A 22993-nucleotide genomic window follows, 5' to 3' on the forward strand; every position below is an offset into this window, starting at 1 on the left:
AAGAAAGTTTGCAGGCAAAATCAATTTAAATATTATTTTTTTTCTTTATAAAATGTCAGTTTTACTGCAGCAGGTTCTATACACGGTACAGATGCGCCATTTTACAGGCAGATTAAGGGGACCCCCCAGGCACTATATTTAAATAATTTTTTTTATTTTTAGTGTTTCACGTTAAGCATCATTAACCACCTCAATACCAGGCCAATTCTGACACTTTGCTCCTACATGTAAAAATCATCATTTTTTTGCTAGAAAATTACATAGAACCCCCAAACATTATATATGTTTTTTTAGCAAAGACCCTAGAGAATACAATGGCGGTTGTTGCAACTTTTTATCTCACACAGTATTTGCGCAGGAATTTTTCGAACGCGTTTTTTTTGGGAAAAAAACTGTTTTGTGTTTAAAAAAAAAACAAAACAGTAAAGTTAGCCCAATGTTTTTGCATTTTGTGAAAGATGAAGTTACGCCGAGTAAATAGATACCTAACATGTCACGCTTCAAAATTGCACACGCTCGTGGAATGGCGCCAATGTTCGGTACTTAAAAATCCCCATAGGCGACGCTTTAAATTTTTTTACTGGTTACATGTTTTGAGTTACAGAGGAGGTCTAGGGCCAAAATTATTGCTCTCGCTCCAACGTTCGCGGCGATACCTCACATGTATGGTTTGAACACCGTTTTCATATGTGGGCGGGACTTACGTATGCGTTCGCTTCTACGTGCGAGCACACGGGGGCAGCGGCGCTTTAAAAAATTTTTTTTTTTTTTTTATTGTTAATTATATTTTATTTTTTTTTATTTTGACACTTTTTTGCAAAAAAAAAAAAACTGATCACTTTTATTCCTATTACAAGGAATGTAAACATCCCTTGTAATAGCAATATGACATGTCAGGTGCTCTTAATAGTGAGATATGGGGTCAATAAGACCCCATATCTCACCACTAGGCTGGGAAGCCTGAAATAAAAAAAAAAAATAAAACGATCGCCGCTTCCAGGCCGAAGCGGCGCCGTTTTTTTGAATGGAGAGGCCGGGCGTGACGTCATAACATCGCGCCCGGCCTCCGACGATCATAGAGACTCCGGGGACCATCTGGTCCGCCGGAAATCTCTATGATCTACATCCGGCGCCGGCGGATCCGCTATCCGACTCACCGATCGCTGAGGTGAGTCGGTAGAAGCACCGGAGGGCGGCGGGAGGGGGGGGACGTCCCCTCTCGCCTCCCATAGGAACGATCAAGCGGCGGAACGGCTGCTATGATCGTTCCTATGGTGTAGAGATTCGCCGGCTGAAACCGGCAATATCTGAATGAAGTCTGTAACTACAGGCATCATTCAGATATACCTGCCCAAAGCCCAGGACGTCATTTGACGGTGGGCGGTGGGCTAGCGGTTAAAATGACTGCTCCTTAACCACTTGCCCACTGGGCACCTAAACCCCCTTCCTAACCAGACCAATTTTCAGCTTTCAGTGCTCTCACATTTTGAATGACAATTACTCAGTCATGCAACACTGTACCCATATGAAATGTTTGCCCTTTTTTTTCACACAAATAGAGCTTTCTTTTGGTGGTATTTAATCACCACTGAGTTTTTTATTTTTGCGCTATGAATGAAAAAAGACCAACATGCATTTTTCTTTGTTTCTGTTATAAAACTTTGCAAATTAGTAATTTCTCTTCTTAAAATTTGGCCACAATTTATACTGCTACATATCTTTGATAAAAATTAACCAAATCAATGTATATTATTTTCATTGGTACATGTCCCCCCAGGGCAGTACCTGGGCCTCCAAACACTTTTTATGGCCAATAACTTGCATGTCAGCTTTCAAAATGGGGACTTTTGATTTTTCCTGTTCGGGTCCCATAAACTCTAATGGGGTTTGTCGTTCGTTCCAAACTTTTGCAATGTTTGTGAGTTCTAGCGCAAATGGAACTGAGGGGTGTTCGGCCCATCTCTAGTGTTGATTTTATCTTGAAGTAATTTTTTGGTATAGGTTTCATGGGCACAATTAACACCCAAGGACCAATTTTTCCCACACCTGTTTGACAGGTGCATCAAATCTAATTTTTGCTTTAATCAAAAGTACCTCTAGAAGGTTACAGGGCAAAGGCACCACCAACACCCAAAGACCAATTTGTACATAACTATGTGACAGGGGCGTCAATTTTATATTTTTTACAGCAAGGCTATTTCTTTCTTTCATCAAGACTACCTGTAGAAGGTTACAGGGTGAAGGCACCACCAACACCTAAAGACCAATTTTTCTGCAACTGGGACAGGGACATCAGATTTCAATTTTTTACAGCAAGGTCAATTCTTGCTTTCATCAAGAGTACCTCCAGAAGGTTACAGGGTGAAGGCACCCCCCCCCCCCCCCCCACACACACACACACACACACACACACACACACACACATTACAGCTCTCCCTCCTCCAAGTAATCCACTCTCCCGTTTAGATATTTCAGAGAGAGGGGAAGTCCTTCCTGGCTGTGTTATTTGGCCAGAGCCAGGGAAGAAAAAAGGAGAGCCTCCTTCCCACCCTCTGAACTGCTGCTGTCTGGGAGTTCTGGCAAGTGACAAAAGCCACATCTACAAGTGCTTTTACTGTGCAGTGACTGTCAGTGGTACCTGTGGCAGTAGAATGAGCTAAAGGAGGAGAGGGTGGCTGGACCCCCTACTCCCCCCATCCACAGCCCTGCTCAGGGTAAAAGAAGTACAAACACATGACATTGGGGGACAAACCAACACTACCCAAACAGGCTGCAAATGATGCATTTGTTTTTTCAAATAACAATTTTTTATTGAACATAAAAGCAGGTGAATAAACAGAACATTGACACTGTGATGCATAGACTTCAGCAGACCAGCAATAAAGCCCAAATTATGCATTTTACTGAGTTAAATAAGTGGAGCTGTAAATCACACATCAGATCTGCCCCGCAGGTGACTCAGGCAGAAATGCCTGCAGGGTGGACCAGATGCTTGACTGACAGCTCCATTCCACTCCGTCTAAAAAAGCAGAAGCAACTTCACCAGGACATGTGACCCGCCACAGTTCAGCCCAGCCCCTGAGTAGTCCAAGAGTATCCAAGAGTAGTAATGGCTTACAGAGTAGAAGTGGTGGGGCATGCATACTGTGGTGACAACACTGCAAGGACTCTATGAGCCCACAAAGCATTGTAATCGATAATAAGGAAGGATAAATTAATGACAGGATCAACAGATAATGTATCTATAAGGAAAATGTTCACATAAAAACAAATGGCACAGAGACAATATAAAATTGATTTGGAATGGTTTGCTTTTTTTAGTGGGGGGGTTTACTGATGTTTTAAAAATGTATTTCCTCATCTTGCTAGACCTCATTTAGAGACAGTACTAGGTAACACATGGGGGAAGTTATAAGTACTTTGTAGGTGCCGATGGAGGAATTATTTAAGGAGGTAAAGCATTCGTAATGCTTCTTAGCACTGACAAAAAAAATCGAATTTCTTTGAGTAGAAGCCCTTGTAACAGCTAGTAGGCTAGACTGTTTGGCTTATGTAGTTCATGTGTTTATATGGTGTTTATATGGTGCCTACAGGTAAAGCAGCATGTAACAGTGTATGGAAACAGCTGCATCCATCACAATGTTTCTACCACAGCCTAGGGATGGTTTTCAATTAGCCTAGTTAGTAGCATAAGTTTGGATTGTGGAAAGAATCAGTGCAAACCCACAAGCTCCATGCAGAGATTGTCTCTGGTGAAATTCAAACCTGTAAGGCAAGGATACTTAGTGCTCCATATTAATCACTGTTAATTTATATAATGACAAATTATAGCAATGCGCAAATGCTAACAAGGGCAGAGTACTGTCAATCAATTAAAGCATAACATATTTAATCAAATCAGCACCAATGATTAATATTAACTGGTATAATGGTAGGGTTGCCACCTCATCTGTTTAAACCTGAACACATATGAATTACACAGGTTCTGAGGCAAATTGAATGCAAATTTATTGCAGATAATGCATTAAGTGTGTTTAATTACCACCTTAACCGCTTAACCCGCTTCAACCCCGGAAGATTTTACCCCCTTCCTGACCAGAGCATTTTTTGCAATACGGCAATGCGTCGCTTTAACTGACAATTGTCGTTTAACGCTGTACCCAAACAAAATTTGCGTCCTTTTTTTCCCACAAATAGAGCTTATGGTATTTGATCACCTCTGCGATTTTGATTTTTTTTTGCGCTATAAACAGAAAAAAAAACAATATTTTTTACTTTTTGCTATAATAAATATCCCCAAAAGTTTAAAAAAAACAAATTTCTTCATCAGTTTAGGCCAACATATATTCTTCTACATATTTTTGTTAAAAATAAATTGCAATAAGCGTATATCGATTGGTTTGCGCAAAAGTTATAGCGTCTGCAAACTATGGGAAAGATTTATGGTATTTTTATGGCATTTTTATTTTTTACTAGTAATGGCGGTGATCTGCGATTTTTAGCGGTACTGCTACATTGCAACGGACAGATTGGAGACTTTTGACAGTTTTTTGGGACCATCGGCATTTATACAGCGATCAGTGCTATAAAAATGCACTGATTACTATGTAAATGCCACTGGCAGGGAAGGGGTTAACACTAGGGGCGATTAAGGGGTTAATTATGTGTTCCCTCAGCATGTTCTTACTGTGTGGGGATAGGAGTGACTAGGAGAGGAGCCATATTGTTTTTCCTACATAGAAAGAAGAAACTATATGGCTCCTCTCAAATCCCCGTGCTGGCGCTCGTGCATGTGATCGTGCGTGGCCCGCGACGATCGTTCCCGCCGGCCACGCGCATCGGTCCCCCCTGCGTGCAGCAGGCACGCGTGCACTGGCGCTCTTGTGGCTGAAAATGGGTAGGACGTACCCGTACGGGATTTCACCCAGGAGTGCCATTGTGCTGAAGTATATCTGCATGACACAATCAGCAAGTGGTTAAGGACCAGCCGTAGGTGTACATTGGGTGCTTTAAGAGCGATAGGGGGCCCACACGATGTCTGCCAGCCACCTGCAATCACTCCACAGAGAGCCGGAACGGGGATCCATCAATGTAAACAGACAGAACCCCATTCTGACAGGGGAGGAGAGACAGATCTGCTGTTCCCAGTAATTAGGAACAGCGATCTCTCCTCCTCCAGTCAGTCCCATTCCCCCACAGTTAGAAACACCTCCCAGGGAACATATTTAACCTGTTGATCGCCCCCTAGTGTTAACCCCTTCCATGCCGGTGACATTTACACAGTAATTGGTGCATTTTTATAGCACTGATCGCTGTATAAATGTCAATGGTCCCAAAAATGTGTCAAAAGTGTCTGTCCACCCCAATGTCGCTGTCCCGCTAAAAATCGTAAATCCCCGCCTATACTAGTAAAAAAAAAACCTAAATATAAAAAATGCCATAAATCTATCCCCTATTTTATAGACGACTTTTGTGCAAACCAATCAATATACGCTTATTGCAATTTATTTTACCAAAAATATGCAGAAGAATACATATTGGTGTAAACTGATGAAATAATTTGTTTTTTTTTGTTTGTTTTTGGGGTGATATTTATTATAGCAAAATGTAAAAAGAAATTTGTTTTGTTTTTTTCAAAATTGCTGCTTTTTTTTGTTTATAGCGCAAAAAATAAAAACCGCAGAGGTGATCAAATACCACCAAAAGAAAACTCTATTTGTTGAAAAAAAAAATATGTCAATTTTGTTTGGATACAGCGTCGCATGACTGCGCAATTCTCAGTTAAAGCGTTGCAGTGCCGTATCGCAAAAAATGGCCTGGTCATTAAGCGGGAAAATCCTTCCAGGCCTTAAGTGGTTAATCAGCAGCAGAACCTGTGTAATTAATATATGTTCAGTTTTAAAGGGATTAGGTGGCAACCCTATATAATGGTGAATGCATAGTACTCATTGGGAGAAGTGAATGTGGTTTAAAAATACAGTATGCCTTTTTTAAAAGTATAATACAATAACATTAACTAAAGTACTTGAATTGAAGAGGATATTTGTAAGAAGGTGCTGATTTTCCTCCAACCTGTAGATAGCACTGTGTCACAGGTGTCTCAGGGGAGACAGCTGATTGGGTGCTGAAATCTCTGGAGATCTCAGATAGCCATCTCACGGGGGTGACCTGATAAAACGGGTGCTCCATATCATTTGGGTGTGCTTGGAGCGAGTGTGAGGATAGGAGCAGAGACCTCCCTGGCTAGGGATAGTAACTAGTGCAGACAGATGTTCTAGACAAGCAGGGACATATCAGGGCTCCTTTACTGTGTATCCTATATATCTGTACCTGGAACATGAACTCTGATTAACTTCATACAGAGGAACAGTACAATCAGTTTACAGTACATTACTACCACCTCTAAAGTGGAAGCACTCCTCCAGCACCTGAGCCTGTGAGTCAGTGAATACTGAGCTGGATAATCTGTAGCAGCTGTCCTGTTATCTCTCTCTCTCATCATTGTTGTAGCCAGGTGCTTGGCTAGAGAAAGAGCCACTATAAAGACACTGTGCTGCAGCTGCTTTGTCTGCCTATACAAGATTCTCAGGCCGACCATACATGCAGCAAATTTCTTTCATGCAGCCACGGGTTACAGGAAATAAATATGCTCAATTCCCCCACCAACACAGGCAGTGTTGTCATTGTCTTCTTCCAGTGGGGGGGGGGTGAGAAGAAAGTGATTATATATATTATACTGCTATAGCCCCTAGCAATAATGACAAGAGAATCTGGCAGTTGATTCATCAACTTGGCACATTCAGCCTGCCCATCCTGCTTAACCGGCTAAGATTCAAACCGTGTATGGTCCGCCTAATGCTGGCTTTCAGCACCATTCAGCATCCTTCCAGCAGAGAGAACCAGTGGGCATGAAGGACTTGAGAGATTTTGATGCATGCCACACTGAATATTAGAAAATGCAGTCTGGGAAGAAAATCTTGCATAAGAGTAGATAGAGTGATGGACTGCAACTCCCATAAATACGCTATTAACAGGGGATTGGGAGGGGGGGTTGTGAAAGTCAGTTTTCCTTCTGGACTTTAGAAAGAGAACTTTCTGTTTCCTGCGAGGAGACCAAAGTGTACACATCACTACTCCTGTGTGCACATCAGTCTGCTACAAGCCTGCAGCCGAGACAAAAGCCAGAGAGGTGTTAACCTAGGTGTTGAGGACTGGATTCATTCCAGGCAACTTATAAACAGATTGACATCTAAACAGTAGGACGGGAGCTACTGTGTCGCTGGGACAGGTGAGAGGGCACTACTGCTGTTAACCTGTGGCTGCTAGCAGGAACTAAGCCCAGGGACTGGAGGTTTGACCAGCAGCCTTTACAACTGCATGCAGACTTTACAGGGACTAACTTATGTGCACCACCATAAAGGCTGGGCCCCAATGCTAGCCGGATGAAGAACTAGGCCAAAGGACTGTCTCCTTAGATAGCTGCTCTACAAGGACTTCATTTACTAGCTATAGAAAGGAGTACCTCTGCAGTAAGGTCTTAGCATTGTCATTCATATAGAGTACACTCTAAGCAGTATAGTATACTGGTTGCAGAAAAGTTATTACAGCACTATTTGCCATTAGTGTTATCTGTGCCATTGTTTAATGCTGATTTGCAGCTTTTCAGGTATAGATTAACCTAATCATATAGATTTCTATTCTAAACTGCTACAATACAGAAACTCCTTTGTCTGGAGAATTGTGTTTGACTAAAGCAGCCATAGATTGAGCGATTTTTATTTCCTGCAACCACAGCTTGCAGGAAAGAAAATTGCTCAATTCCCCCAGTCAGTGTTGACGGGGGAATCCATCCTGTGGAGCTATTGTGTTCTCCCGGTGAGGGGGAGCCAGCCCGGCTGGGAGAACGCAAAGTGATTATTGCTAGCGGCTATAGCCGCTGGCAATAATTGCAAGGGAAATCCGCAAGGGAAATCCGACAGGCTGGTTGTACCCAGGTTGATCGATCAATCAACTTGGGTACAATCATCCTGCCTATACATGGTTCAGATCCCTGCTGAACTGGCCGAGATTCAAACTATGACCGGCTTTACAGTTACCCAAGTGTAAAAGATAACAGTAGGATGATATCTTAGAAGCCTGAGGGAATGGACCAGGGACAGTCCCCTGAAAGAGTTAGACCTAGGAACTTAAGATGGACCTCTAAAGGATGGTACTGACATCTAACTCTTAGTTGAGGCCACCTGGGGCCATGGTGTTAAACATGAAAATCCAATAGGTCTCCTTGGCACTTAGGGTTTTGAATCTTTTGCCTTCAGGTAAGGAGGCTGAAACGGCCTCAATCACATGTAGCTTCAGACCGCTCAGGCCTTTCCCAGGAAGCAATACAATGTAAAGTAGTGAAGGTACAGCTTGTATAACAGTGAAAATGTGCTGTCCCCTCAAAATAACTCAACACACAACCATTAATGTCTAAACCGCTGGCAACAAAAGTGTCATGTGACTCGTTAGTGTTACAAGTTCTCAGGTGTGAATGGGGAGCAGGTGTGTTAAATTTGGTGTCATCACTCTCACTCTCTAATGCTGGTCACTGGAAGTTCAACATGGCACCTCATGGCAAAGAACTCAGAGGATCTGAAAAAAAGAATTGTTGCTCTATATAAAGATGGCCTAGGCTAAAAGAAGATTGCAAAGACAATGAAACTGAGCAGCAGTATGGTGGCCAAGACCATACAGCGGTTTAACAGGACAGATTCCGCTCAGAACAGGCCTCGCCATGGTCAACCAAAGAAGCTGAGTGCACATGCTCAGTGTCATATGCAGAGGTTGTCTTTGGGAAATAGACATATGAGTACTGCCAGCATTGCTGCAGAGGTTGAAGGGGTGGGGGGTCAGCCTGTTAGTTCTCAGACCATATGCTGCACACTGCATCAAATCGGTCTGTATGGCTGTCGCTCCAGAAGGAAGCCTCTTCTAAAGATGATGCACAAGAAAGCCCACAAACAGTTTGCTGAAGACAAGCAGACTAAGGATATGGATTACTGGAACCATGTCCTGTGGTCTGATGAGACCAAGATAAACCTATTTAGTTCAGATGGTGTCAAGCATGTGTGGCAGCAACCAGGTGAGGAGTACGAAGACAAGTGTGTCTTGCCTATAGTCAAGCATGGTGGTGGGAATGTCATGGTCTGGGGCTGCAGTTCAATAAGGGAACCATGCATGCCGACATGTACTGTGACCTACTGAAGCAGAGAATGATCCCCTCCCTTTGGAGACTGGGCCGCAGGGCAGTGCTGGAAAATAATGGTGGCCACAAAAAATATTGACACTTTGGGGGTTATTTACAAAAGGAAAATCCACTTTGCACTACAAGTGCACTGCAAGTGACAAACCAATACTATTTTATGATGTTTTTGTTTTTAATACAGCAGAATTAAAAGTAAAAGATATTTTAAAAAGTTTCTGTAAAGAGAGAAAGCGTGACGAAGAGTAAATGAGTCAGTGCATAGTTAAATGATTTATCCATATGTTTTGCTGTATTTGTGTTCATATCTATTTATTGTACGTGTTACGTGTTTATTGTATATGTTTTACAAAATGACGTTATGGCTCCTTCAGAAACACATTTTAAAAAGAAGCCCTGGCAGCAGACAGATGAAATTGCATTTAGACAAAAACTTTTTCTTTTGTTTTGCTTAGGGGAATGTTTGTATTGCTGGCTGTTGTTAAAGTAGAAACTACTGTCTGTTGTATAAAAAAGGAAAATAAGTGTTTATTTTAAATGTAATATTTATCTATAGGAGAACACCGAACGGCTGCAAAAACTGTTCTCGTTCATTTCGTAGCTGACAAGAGCTTTTGTATTGTTAAGAGGTAAGGTTAGATCAAGTTTCAATTAGATAAGTCAGAATACAATTTCTATGCCTAGCGAACAAATAGTGCTGGCTGTGCAACTAATATTTAATGTTATCTCTATGTTACCATGAGAATGTCTGTTGAAGCAAAGATAACTTTAAGGGCTCGTTTACACTTGCTTCAAAACATGGTGTTTGACACGATTTTTTGAAGCACTAAGAAAGCCGATCAAAGTACCTCTCACTAAATAAAATGGTTTCCTTACAGTCCTGTTCACTCTATCACTTTCATCTTGCTTCAGCGCTTTTCCAAAGCCCCCATACAGGTCTATCAGAGCACTCCTTAACTGAAACTGCAGTTGTACATGAGCTTTAATTCAGCGTTAGCTTCACTTTTAAATTATTACATTATTACCACTTCCCCTCTAAAAAAAAAAATAGAAAACCAACACACACACACACAGAGCATTTGTAAAGCTTCATTAAAGCTTTAAAAAAGCACCACAGAAGCATCAAAAACAAAAAAAACAACATTGAAGCAGTAGGTGCTTTAATCTGTGTTACATTTGAAGCAAGTGTAAACAAGCCCTAAGGGCCCATAACTTGCTTTGACTTTAACACACAATTAAGCACCTACTGCTTCAACATGCTTTTTTGATGTGTTTTTGATGCTTCTGTGATGCTTTTTTGAAGCTCGGCAAATGTCCTGTGTGTTAAAAGTACCCCCGATCGCGGTAATGCTCAGCAGATTCCCAGCTCATTGGTACTCTTGTTCAGCAAATACCTGGCTCAGTAATATACCTTCAGCTCTTCTGATGCCCCACTTGTAGTACCACAGCTGTGCTGATCCCCCGCTCAGTAGTAACCTCCAGCTCTGCTGATCCCCAGCTCATTAGTAACCCCCAACTCTGCTAATCCCCCCACTATATAGTAACCCCCAGCTCTGCTGATCCCCCAGTCAGTAGTAACCCCAAGCTCTGCTGATCCTCTGGTTTGCTGATCTCACCTCATCTCTCTCCATTGCCTGCTCACCTCCCGCTATATTGCTCCTACACTTCTCACTACGAGTGACATCTGCTAGTCCCCCAGCTCTGCTAATCCTCTGCCGCTCAGTCCTATCTCTTCGGTGCCCGCTCAGCTTCTGCTATAGCATTTCTACATTGTGCAACTGGTGTGCCGTCTGCTTTGCTCCGCTCCAGTCTGGACCCCAGTAACTTTCCTGCTGCTCCATGCTGCACTCCAGATGTGACGTCTGCACCAGACACTCCCAGAATATATACACATGAACCAGAGGTGACTACTGATGATGTCTTTCTGTTTCGCTTGTTGGTTTCCCAGTGCATTCTGGCATATCTCATACCTCCAATACCTCCAAAACAAAGCAAAGATAACTCTGAATAAAAGCCCCTCAAATGCTGTAGGTGCTGTTAGCAAGCATTGTGATAAACCTCTATGGAGGCTTTAGAGGCACTTTGAAGCACCAAGATTTGGAGCAAATCAGAACAAATGCAACAGTGTAAACAGGACTGTAAGCGAAAAAACAGGGACCCACCCACCTGGGTTAAACCAACGTGCTGTTAGCCCCAAAATCGTTATAACAAAACAAGAAAATGGTCCCAAGGGCTTTTAGGTAGCTTAGAAAGGTCAGACTACAGCATAATATATATATATATATTATATATATATATATATATATATATATATATATATATATATATATATATAAAAAGTTTCTTTATTAGTACAAAATGTGAAAATAGAACATCAATTAAAAACAGTATGAGCTCTGTATGCATGACCTCCATATACAATGAGATGTCCAATTATAAACTGGCAGATAACAATGCGTGAAAATTTTAAACTAGGTGTTTTTGCTTAAATAAAAACTCCAACGCGTTTTCATTGTACTCATTCAAATCTTCCCCAAGGGGATAGGGACATCTTCAATGGAGAGTTCATATGTAGCCAGGGCAAGCTAAAAACACCAAAACAAGGTCGCTTTCAGGTAGCCACCCATCAGGGAGGCGGAGAGGGTCCTGGTCTGACCTACAGGATATCACACCTGCTGGATGTGAAGGGCGAGAGGGGGGCACAAGCACATCCACTCTAAAGCTCTTGCCCTGCATGATTGTTTGATAATGAATAGCGTTCAGTCTGAAGCTGACATCTAGAGATTGTCTTAATTCAATGATGAATTTAGTTCCAATTTAGAGTATTCAACAGGATCCACTGCTCACAGTGACCCATGGATATATCTCAAATATAGAAAGTCAAAGGCCCTTAAGGGGGTGACTCGGTTGAATTGATGATAGGCAACTCCTATCCTCATATTGATTAGTGGTTCCAAATTAATAATAACTACTGCAGTAGGGAACAGACACAAAAGATACGCTCAGCATCTTTCCAAATTACTGTTCTGCTTTATTATGACGCAATTGAAGGTTTTTATGCACATGATTACGTAGGTATCACATTAATATTACAATTGTACGTTTATGGTAACAAGGGGCGTTACATAGACAGGCTTATTCTAATCAGGACTCAAAAGAATGTAAACATTTACTGAAAACATTATTAGTGCCGTGTGCACAGTGAGGGCAGTGTGCAATACATACAAAATAGAATACAATTATATACAGAACTTACAAATTTCCATTACAGTCTCCCCTCTTTTGATCAATATTTTGATCACTAACCATACCTGCTATCACCTTTAACCTGGAACCTCCACACGCTTAGGTGGAGGTAGTCCTGGCCAAAGAGGCAAAAAAACTCCATTGTGGAGAAAATAATAGCTGAGCAACTTTTTCATTACAAAATGACTTTTCATTGTGAAAAACAAATGATTGATAAGACATATTTACAGACTACTGGCTGTACACTCCTGTGGCCAGAATGGCCTTCTAGCTTAATTGTTGGCATGCTGACTTATCAGCATATGTAAACACAGACAATTCTACATAAAATGGAAGACGTACAAAAGACAAATATGACTTCAACATGGCTAAACTATTTTTCAAATATATATATATCCCTTACAATTAAAGTAACTGAATCAAAAAGTACCCTAGACTGTGATCACAAGAGGGAAACAAATCAAACAGAGATTTCTTTAATTTAGTCATTTTTGCAGTGTCTGGTGTGGATCCAGGTGACTTTTCCTTCAAGTTTTGCAAAAACTGTACATGAAATAGATGCTGTATTGAGTCTCCAAACATTTCCTTATATATAAATGTCTCTTAAAAATCCACAAGTCACCTGGCTTTAGTTTTAGATCCTTCCAAACTTTTAGGATCTGGAATTGGGGAGAAAACACATAAATGAGTTTGTCAAAAACCTTAAAAGATCAGCAACATTCTCTATGAGATCCGAATGAAGGACTTCAGCTGCTGAGACAAAATATAAGCAAGTGAGTAACACACTCCCAAACCAAATCCTATAGGGAGAGAGTCCAACATCCCCCCCAGTAATCTTTCAGGTAACAGAATGAGTAATTGTGTCAATGTCCTGCAAGTGTTCATGTCCTGCAACAGCTCACTCATTCAGAGGGATATGATATGTCATGTTTTATATATATTATGATGTAGTTTGTCCTTTTTAAGCTGCCTAAAAGCCCTTGGGAGCATTTTTCTTGTTTTTTTTTTTTTATAACAGGACTGTAAGCTAACCATTTTTTTTAGTGAGAGGTGCTTTGATTGCCATTCAGAGTGCTTTAAAAAAGCGTGTCAAAGGCCACAATTTGAAGCAAGTGGAAATGAGCCAGAAAAGGGAACTCTACGTGTACTGTTAAACAAATACAAAATGGAGTCTCTAAAGTAAGGCTCTCAGAGAGGCCCACTTGCTCACTGTGTTCACATTGGGGATGTTCACCCGTCTATTTGTACTGGTGACCACTGATATTAAAAAAAAAGTTATCCCTAGAACAAGAGGCAAAGGAAATCTTCCAATGGGGATGGCTGTTGTCCAGGGACAACTGTCTTATAGGGGAATCCCTTCAATTGACTTAAATCATCTGCATTGTCTATACTGGCATATCTCACTCCATCTGACATCATCCTTGCCTGTAAAATGACAAGCAGGCAATATTTTTGTTTGCTATGAATTCAATATTTTAAGAAACTTACAGAAAACAGTGATCGAAGTTTCAACATAACTTATAAGAAGGATACATGAACACAAACAAACCAATAAGATGAACAATTTATTTACCTTTAATAAATTGCGTAATTACTTTACATCTCACTGTCCTCAGGTGAACACAGTGTGGTGGACTTACTAAAGTCAAAAAGACTGTGCAATTGCATTCTTTTTCCCCAGAGCTCAATTACTGTGGTGAAGCTTCACTTTGTAAAGAATACCCAATAAGGTGCAAAGAAAAAGAAATAAAAAACAGCATTTTGCTTTAAAATAATTGGATGATGGAAATTAGCAGAGCTGCATTTTTGCAGAGCACAATTTATATAATTGTACATTGTTATAAATTTGCACATTAACCACTTAAGCCCCGGACCATTTGGCTGCCTAAAGACCAGAGGACTTTTTACAATTTGGCACTGCGCTGCTTTAACTGGTAATTGTGCGGTCATGCAATGCTGTACCCAGCATATTTTGCAGCTCTCATTTGTTTTTGAAAATGATGAAAGAAAAGAAAAATGTATTTTTTTTTCTTTTTTCAATTTTCAAAACTTTGTGACAAAAAGGGAGGTCTGCAAAATACTCACCATACCTCTCAGCAAATAGCTTGGGGTGTCTACTTTCCAAAATGGGGTCATTTTGGGGGGGGGGTTGTGCTATCTTGGCATTTTATGGCCTTCGAAACTGTGATAGGCAGTGAGGAGTGAAATAAAAAATTTACGCCCTTAGAAAGCCTGAAGGCGGTGCTTGGTTTTCGGGGTCCCGTGTACGGCTAGGCTCCCAAAAAGTCTCACACATGTGGTATCCCCGTACTCAGGAGAAGCAACAGAATGTATTTTGGGGTTTAATTTCACATATGCCCATGGCATGTTTGAGCAATATATCATTTAGTGACAACTTTATGCAAAAAAAAAGTCTTTTTCCCGCAACTTGTGTCAAAATATAAAATATTCCATGGACTCGAAATGCCTCGAAGCAAATAGCTTGGGGTGTCTACTTTCCCAAATGGGGTCATTTGGGGGGGGGGGGTTGAAATGTCCTGGCATTTTATGCACAACATTTAGAAGCTTATGTCACACATCACCCACTCTTCTAACCACTTGAAGACAAAGCCCTTTCTGACACTTTTTGTTTACATGAAAAAATATATTTTTTTTGCAAGAAAATTACTTTGAACCCCCAAACATTATATATTTTTTTAAAGCAAAGGCCCTACAGATTAAAATGGTGGGTGTTGCAGTTTTTTTTTTCACACAGTATTTGCGCAGCGATTTTTCAAACACATTGTTTTTGTAAAAAACACACTTTTTAAAATTTTTATGCACTAAAACACACTATATTGCCCAAATGTTTGATTAAATAAAAAAGATGATCTTAGGGCGAGCACATAGATGCCAAACATGACCTGCTTTAAAATTGCACACAAACGTGCAGCGGCGACAAACTACATACATTTTTAAAAGCCTTTACAGGTTACCACTTTAGATTTACAGAGGAGGCCTACTGCTAAAATGACTGCCCTCGATCTGACCTTCGTGGTGATATCTCACATGCATGGTGCAATTGCTGTTTACATATGACTCCAGACTGACGCTTGCGTTCGCCTTTGTGCGAGAGCGGGGGGGGACAGGGGTGCTTTTTTTTTTTTGGTTTTTTTTTGGTTTTTTTTCTATTATTTATTTTGCTTTTTTATTTTATTTTTAATTTGTTCCTTTCTTTTTTTTATCATTTTATTGTTATCCCAGGGAATGTAAATATCCCCTATGATAGCAATAGGTAGTGACAGGTACTCTTTTTTTGAAAAAAAAATGGGGTCAATTAGACCCTAGATCTCTCCTCTGCCCTCAAAGCATCTGACCACACCAAGATCGGTGTGATAAAATGCTTTCCCAATTTCCCAATAGCGCTGTTTACATCTGGCGAAATCTAAATGGCGCACCTGCTAAGCAAATGATGGTTAACAATAAAACAAAGTATCATTACAGTATAACAGTAAGACATACCATACCTGCAAAGCAAATACAAAAAAACGTAAAAAAGAATAAAACATTTTTTAATGCACGCTGTGCCTAAAAAAAATATATATATATATATATATATATATATATATATATATATATATGCCGAAGCATGGGGGCATACACCCCAAAAATTAGTAGCAAAGCGCTCCTCCACCCCTGCTGCCCCCATGCTTCGGCATATATGCTCTTTTTTTAACTGTGGTGGTGAAATCACCTCCTACAGCACTGGAGTCACGGCTTTATGTATCGTGGGAGCAAACTCTGTTGCTGTCAAAATAAATAAATCCATGCTGCAACTGAATGGTGTACCTGCTAAGCAAATGATGGTTAACAATAAAACAAAGTAACATTACAGTATAACAGTAATGCCCTGTACACACGATCGGACATTGATCGGACATTCCGACAACAAAATCCATGGATTTTTTCCGACGGATGTTGGCTCAAACTTGTCTTGCATACACACGGTCACACAAAGTTGTCGGAAAATCCGATCGTTCTGAATGCGGTGACGTAAAACACGTACGGCGGGACTATAAACAGAGCAGTAGCCAATAGCTTTCGTCTCTTAATTTATTCTGAGCATGCATGGCACTTTGTGCGTCGGATTTGTGTACACACGATCGGAATTTCCGACAACGGATTTTGTTGTCGGAAAATTTTATAGCAAGCCCTCAAACTTTGTGTGTCGGAAATTCCGATGGAAAATGTGTGATGGAGCCCACACACGGTCGGAATTTCTGACAACAAGGTTCTATCACACATTTTCCGTCGGAAATCGCTCCTCCACCCTTGCTGCCCCCATGTTTCGGCATATATGCTCTTTTTTTTAACTGTGGTGGTGAAATCACCTCCTACAGTGCTGGAGTCACGGCTTTATGTATCGTGGGAGCAAACGCTGTTGCTGTCAACATAAATAAATCCGGCTGCAGCTGAATGGCGTAGCTGAAAATAAGAAAATGGTTAACAATAAAACATAGTAAACAGTAAAGTATAAAAAAATTACGTACCTGAAAAGCAAACATGATAAAACATAATAACAATAAAACATTGCAGAATAGAATACAGTAAAAAAGAGCAGAACAATAGAGAGAGAGAGAGAGAAAGAGAGAGAGAGAGAGAGAGAGAGAACAATAAAACGACAACTATTTTTGTTTTTTTTACTTTATATTTTTTTTGTGTTTTACTTTTTTTTAACACTTTTTTTTTTGTAACTGTAACGGTTGTAACTGTAACGGTTCCAGGTACGGGTCTCTCAAAATGCGATGGCATCTTGGGAGACCTTGCGAAAATGTGAAAGTGTGTCCTAGTCTGTGCAGTGCTGTACCCTATGCTAATACTCCACTAGTGTGTGATAGCGTTCAAAACATTCACCAATGCAAAGACCAGGATTGTCAGGACAGGAGGGACAATAATAGCGGGTGTCACGCCTCTATCTGCGCTTGCTACAGACACAACATATTCTTTGGGGGGGCTCGTTGGGTAGGGGTACCAGGGAGGACATAAGGAAAATGCCTCTCATGCAGCCGGCTTACTGCATTTTGATTGGGAAGGTGAGGTGAAGCACCGTCTGGAAACAGAAGGGCTCTGACGATCTCTTTCTGGAATTTAAGGAAGGATCCAGTCCGTCCTGAAGCTCTGTATAGCACATGAGCGTTCAGCAAAGCCAATTGAAATAAGTATACAGAAACTTTTTTGTACCAGCGTCTGGCCTTACGGGCAATTAGGTACGGCGCCAACAACTGGTCGTTGAGGTCCACCCCTCCCATATTTTGGTTATATTCATGGACACAGAGGGGTTTCTCCACAACACCAGTCGCAGTAGGAATTTGGACCGTTGTGTCTGCATGAAGGGAGGAAAGAATGAAAACATTCTCATTATCCCTCCACTTCACAGCGAGCAAGTTATTACACTTCAAGCAGGCTCTCTCCCCCAGCCTAAGACAGGATTCTACAAGCCACTGGAGACAGCCCCGGCGATTAGATCGCACGGTGCCACATGCGCCAATCTGATAATTAATAAGTAATAATTGTCCACATACAAATGGTACCCCTTTCGGAATAAGGGTGACAGCAAGTCCCACACAATTTTGCCAGCGCTCCCTATGTAATCTGGGCAGTTCGGCGGCTCTACGTGACTATCTCTTCCTTCGTAAACCATAAAACGACATGTATAGCCTGTGGCTTCACAGAGCTTATACATCTTGACCCCCGTATCTGGCACGCTTGCTGGGAAGATACTGTTTGAAAGACAAGCGGCTAGAAAACTTAATCAGGGACTCATCAACACAGACAACTTGATGGGGAGTAAACAAGTCTGCAAAACGTTGGTTGAAGTGGTTTACGAGGAGCCGAATTTTGTAGAGCTGATCGTATCCAGGGTCTCCACGAGGACGACAGAGTTCATTGTTGTTGAAATGCATGAACCGCAAGATTTGCTCATATCGTGCCTTGGTCATGGAGGCAGAAAACACAGGCATATGGTAAATTGGGTCAGTGGACCAATATGACCGCAACGTACTAATTTTAACTATGCTCATGTCGAGGGATAGGCCCAGAAAGGTCTTAAATTCGGAAACTGTAGTTGGTTTTCAATCTCTGGCAAGGGAGGACTGGGGATTAGCGGTGATGAATTGACCAGCATACAAATTACTTTGGTCCACAATAGATCTATAGAGATCTTCAGTGAAAAACAGCGAATAAAAATCAAGTGACGTAAAATCAATTGTTTCCACCTGAATCCCGGGTTGGCCAGTGAATGGGGGAAGTACGGGTGCTGCAGAAGTGGTGGGTTCCCAATTAGGATTGGCGAATGCAGCAGGAAGGGCACTATGGGCTTGACGGGCCTGTCTTTGTCTTCTTGGGGGCAGCAGGACACTACTTGTGCTTGCCACCTCGCCACGTGACCACGTGTTACTGCAGTGCTTGTTTGACTACAACCAGGGTGTATTAGGCCGCTGGTGCTTGCCAGTTCACCAGAAGGATGAGCACCTCATCCTTGGCAGGGACCACAAATCCATTGTCAGAGCTATCTGTCATGGTGCCGCTGTGGTCTACAGGATCGTATTCTGAGCCTGAATCTGACAGATAACTGACTTCCTCTTCACTATCTGTCATGCTCAGAAACGTGTAGGCCTCTTCTCTACTGTACCTTCGATTTGCCATTTTGGGCTCTAAATTTACTGGTACAGTAGTGAGACTCACAGGTAAAAAAGCTCCTAGGCTGTCAGCGATCGCAGGGATCAGGCCTGACTCTGCGAATGCTGCAGTTATGTGTTTAGTGTTTTGTAAGTGACAGTGATTGATCGATACTGCACTTGGGTGGGCTGGGCTGGGCGGAGGTGCTAGCAGGTATCTGGGCTGATCCCACTAACACTGCGTTTTTGGGAACCCTAAACTGTTGGGGACGCTAGTATAGATCTGATCAGATCAGATATCGATCCATTCAGACACTATACCACTAAGGGAGGTGTATGCTGCGTGCGTGGGTGTTAGCGGTAGTGGCACTAATATGACACTGCCTGGGGTGACGCAAACCCTATCTGACCCTAAAACCTAACTGATATCACCCGCCGGGCGATCAGGGGGTTAAACCTCTATTGGGTTATAAACGGCAGGTATAAAAAACAAACTAACTAACCAGCATCACCCGAAACACCTATACGGAGATCACTGGTGAAAGGGTTAACTAGGGGGCAATCAGGGGGTTAAAACCTTTATTAGGTAGTATATGGGGGTACCTGACACTATAAAAAGCTGACGAGAACCTAAATACCTACCTGGCTAACTAGCATCACCTGTAACACTAATATGGCGATCTGAAAAAAGATCGCTTAGTGACACTGGCGACAGGGGGTGAAAGGGTTAACTGGGGGGTGATCAAGGGGTTAAACCCTTAGTGGGGGGGTACCCTAGACCTAAAGGGGCCTACCGCTAACAGCCCTAACACTTATAACAGTCACAAATGACACCAATGCAGTGATCAGTAAAAAAATAAAAACTGCTATTGGTGTCACTGTGACAGAGGGTGACAGAGGGTGCAGGGGGGGGGGGTGATCGGGTTTTTTTTTTATGTGCCTATGTGTACTAGTGTTAGTGTAGTGTTGGTGCAACTCACATTGATGTCTTCTCTCCTCGGGAGCCAGAACGAAAAGGCTCCATGAGGAGAGATGACATCACGTCCTCTGCTTCTGTTTACATTTCAGAAGCAGAGGAAGCTTCTCATTCGTCAGGAGCGATCATGAGGGGGTGGCCATGAATCAGTGGCTTCCCACTCAGGACGGAGATCGCTCCTGCTACGATGCCGACCGTCTCGGGTACGTTACTCTGCCTGCCCGTGCCATTCTGCCGCAGTATATCTATATATACATATATATATATATATATATATATATATATATATATACACACACATATATATATATATATATATATATATATATATATATATATATATATATATATATATATATATATATATATAGTATATATACAGGGCATCCGGAAAGTATTCACAGCGCTTCACTTTTTCCATATTTTGTTTTGTTACAGCCTTATTCCAAAATGGATTAAATTCATTATTTTCCTCCAAATTCTACAAACAATACCCCATGACAACATGAGAGAAGTTTGTTTGTTTTTTGTTTTTAATAAATTTGTAAAGATTTCGAAGAAAAATCCCATGTACATAAGTATTCACAGCCTTTGCCATGACACTCAAAATTAAAGTGTTTGTTAACCCACCCCTACAAATGTACATAATCCTGCTGCTTCCCTAATGACAGGCGCTCCTGTCTCTTTGTTTAATTTAAGAAATGCCTTGTTTACCTGATTTCACAGCTGTTCCCCGTGATCACATTACAGGCTGTGTCTCCTCTCTGGCCGGCTGACAGACGCAGCGGGCGGGGCCGAGATTCCCCCTCTAACGTCATTCAGGACACGAGGTGGAGAGGAGAGAGAGAGCCAGCTGGTCACGTGACCACGGGGAACCACTCTGAAATACAGTAAACGAGGCATTTTTTTAATTAAACACAGAGACAGGTGTGCCTGTCATTGGGGAACCAGCAGGATTATATGCATTTTAAAAAGTTATGAGAGCAGCGGGACTGGAGGGGGCTGGCACTGACACAGGGGCAGACAGGCAGGGAGGGGAGGACACAGGAGCACATAGGAGGACAGGAGAGCTGCAGATGACATAGGCACGTAAACTGGGCACGGTGTAAGGTCTCAGCAGCCATGATACACCGTGGTAAGTTTACAAAAGGGGGTGGCAGAAACTGGCAGGATCAGCCAGGTATTTCAGCTGTTACAGGGGGTCAAATGATACAGCACAAGAACTGTGCTGTATAAAATGCTGTAAAGGAGCATTATTCTTTTTTTTGGGGGGGGGGGGGTTAACAAACGTTTTAAGCTCAGGTGCATCCTGTTTCCACTGATCATCCTTGGGATGTTTCTACAACTTGATTGGAGTCCATCTGTGGCAAATTCAGTTGATTGGATATAAATTGGAAAGGCACACACCTGTCTATATAAGGTTCTACAATTAACAGTGCATATCAGAGCACAAATCAGCTGATAAAGTCCAAGTAATTGTCTGTAGACCTTCAAGACAGGATTGTAGGGACAGATCTAGGGAAGGGTCTTTTTTCTGCAGCATTGAAGGTCCCAATGAGCACAGTGGCCTCCACCATCCACAAATGGTAGAAGTTTGGAACCACCAGGAATCTTCCTACAGCGGGCTGCCCAACTAAACTGATCAATCGGGGGAGAAGGGCCTTAGTCAGGGAGGTGACCAAGAACCCATTGGTCACTCTGACAGAGCTACAGTATTTCTCTGTGGAGAGAGGAGAACCTTCCAGAAGAACAACCATCTCTGCAGCACTCCACCAATCATGCCTGTATGGTAGAGTGGCCAGGCGGAAGCCACTTCTCAGTAAAAGGCACATGACAGCCTGCCTGGAGTTTTCCAAAAGGCTCCTAAAGGAGTCTCAGACCATGAGAAACAAAATTCTCTTGGCTGATGAAACAAAAGTTTGTACTCTTTGGCCTGAATAGCAAGTGTAATCTCTGGAGGAAACCAGGCACCACTCATCACCTGGGAGACATCCTTGATTAAAAAAAAAACCAGGGTGAAGAAGGTTCATGTTTCAGACAATGACAACGACCCTAAGCACACAGCCAAGATAGCAAAGGAGTGGCTACAGGACAACTCTGTGAATGTCCTTGAGTGGCCCAGCCAGAGCCCAGACTTGAACCCGATTAAAAATCTCTGGAGAGATCTGAAAATGGCTGTGCACCGATGCTCCCCATCCAACCTGATGGAGCTTGAGAGGTCCTGCAAAGAAGAATGGGAGAAACTGCCCAAAAATAGGTGTGTCAAGCTTGTAGCATCATACTCAAAAAGACTTGAGGCTGTAATTGGTGCCAAAGGTGCTTCAACAAAGTATTGAGCAAAGGCTGTGAATACTTATGTACATGTGATTTTTTTTTGTTTTTTATTTTTAATAAATTTGCAAAGATCTCAAACAAACTTCTTTCACGTTGTCATTCTGGGGTATTGTTTGTTGAATTTTGAGGAAAATAATGAATTTAATCCATTTTGGAATAAAGCTGTAACATAACAAAATATGGAAAACATGAAGTTTTCTGTGTATATGCATATATATATATATACACACTGCTGCCATAAAAATGTATTTTATTTGTTTATTTTTAACAATTTTCAAAATACAAAGTGAACAGAACTGAAGAACAATCTAAATCAAATCAATATTTAGTGTGACTACCCTTTGGCTTCAAACCAGCATCAGTTCTTACACTTGCACACTTTGTACACTTGCACAAGTCATGGATTTTGTAGGACTAGAGTCTGGTGTATGATTAACCAATTATACCAAGCGGGTGCTAATGATCACTCAATTCATATGTAGAATAAAGAGGTATTGCCACAAGGGTTTTAACTGAAGGATATTAAATTTACAAGTACCA

This window comes from Aquarana catesbeiana, linkage group LG02 (assembly GCF_042186555.1).
Source record: "Aquarana catesbeiana isolate 2022-GZ linkage group LG02, ASM4218655v1, whole genome shotgun sequence".
NCBI lineage: Eukaryota > Metazoa > Chordata > Amphibia > Anura > Ranidae > Aquarana > Aquarana catesbeiana.